This window comes from Colobus angolensis, unplaced genomic scaffold (assembly GCF_000951035.1).
Source record: "Colobus angolensis palliatus isolate OR3802 unplaced genomic scaffold, Cang.pa_1.0 Scaffold224, whole genome shotgun sequence".
Taxonomy (NCBI): Eukaryota; Metazoa; Chordata; class Mammalia; order Primates; family Cercopithecidae; genus Colobus; species Colobus angolensis.
The window spans coordinates 4,215,486-4,216,078 of NW_012115422.1; positions in this window are offsets into that span (position 1 = coordinate 4,215,486).

The window sequence follows — 593 nt, forward strand, 5'->3', positions numbered from 1 at the left end:
TATCTGTACCAATAAGAAACTTTGTTAGAGTTAGGAAGGGATTAGGATCCAGTAATGAATGAAAACAGAACTGAAGTTGCAACTCACTTTCTGTACTTACTTGTGATCTAGCATTAAACACAGTGCCAGGCACGAAATAGGTGGTGAGAAATAAGAAAATGATAGAGTTATTTGCTCTAATGGTTACAGGCAATGATGGTCAGCTTTGAGTTACTTTGGTGACCCCGCAGGGAGGAAGAGCACAGGTCAGGAAAAGGATGCCGCTGGATCCATCAGGTCCAGTAGCACTGCTCACTTCTCGTGCTCCAAGGAAACTGCCCTCGAAGGCCCCCAGGCCACACCCAAGGACACCACCCAGGGTTCTAGGATATCTCGAGGGCAGACGTGGTTTGGCTCTTGGTCCAGCTGGCCCCGGCTGAGCTAACCTGGAGTCAGCTCGAACTCACCTGCTTGGCAGGTGCGCGCTTCCCAAAGCGAGACCGGGGAGCGATGGCGCGGTGGGTGGGGGCAGAGAACGTGAAGCTCCAGGCGCATGGCACCCGCCGCCAAGTCGCCGCGGTGGCTGCCGGGATGCGCCGCAGCGAATGGTCGCG